Below are 672 nucleotides of genomic sequence, written 5' to 3'. Positions count from 1 at the left end.
TAAGCACATGAGAAAGTGTTCTAAATCTCTAATAATTAGAGAAATGCAAATCAAAACAACTCTGAGGTATCACCTCACACCTAGCAGATTGGCTAAAATGAAAGAAGGGGAGAGTAATGAATGTTGGAGGGGATGTGGCAAAGTTGGGACATTAATGCATTGCTGGTGGAGTTGTGAACTGATCCAACCATTCTGGCTGGCAATTTGGAACTATGCCCAAAGGGCTATAAAAGAATGTCTGCCCTTTGATCCAGCCATACCACTGTTGGGTTTGTACCCCAAAGAGATCATAGATAAACAGAATTGTACAAAAATATAGCTGTGTTTTTTGTGGTGGCAACAAACTGGAAAAGGAGGGTATGTCCTTCAATTGGGGAATGGCTGAACAAATTGTGGTATATGCTGGTGATGGAATACGATTGTGCTCAAAGGAATAATAAACTGGAGGAATTCCATGTGAACTGGAAAGACCTCCAAGAACTGATGCAGAGCGAAAGGAGCAGAGCCAGAAGAACATTGTACACAGAGACTGATATACTGTGGTAAAATCGAATGTAATGGACCTCTGTACCAGCAACAATGCAATGACACAGGAAAGCTCTGAGGGATTTATGGTAAAGACACTACCCACATTCAGAGGAAGGACTGCAGGAGAGGAAACATATAAGAAAA

This window comes from Gracilinanus agilis, chromosome 1 (assembly GCF_016433145.1).
Source record: "Gracilinanus agilis isolate LMUSP501 chromosome 1, AgileGrace, whole genome shotgun sequence".
Taxonomy (NCBI): domain Eukaryota; kingdom Metazoa; phylum Chordata; class Mammalia; order Didelphimorphia; family Didelphidae; genus Gracilinanus; species Gracilinanus agilis.
This window is presented reverse-complemented; position numbering follows the sequence as displayed.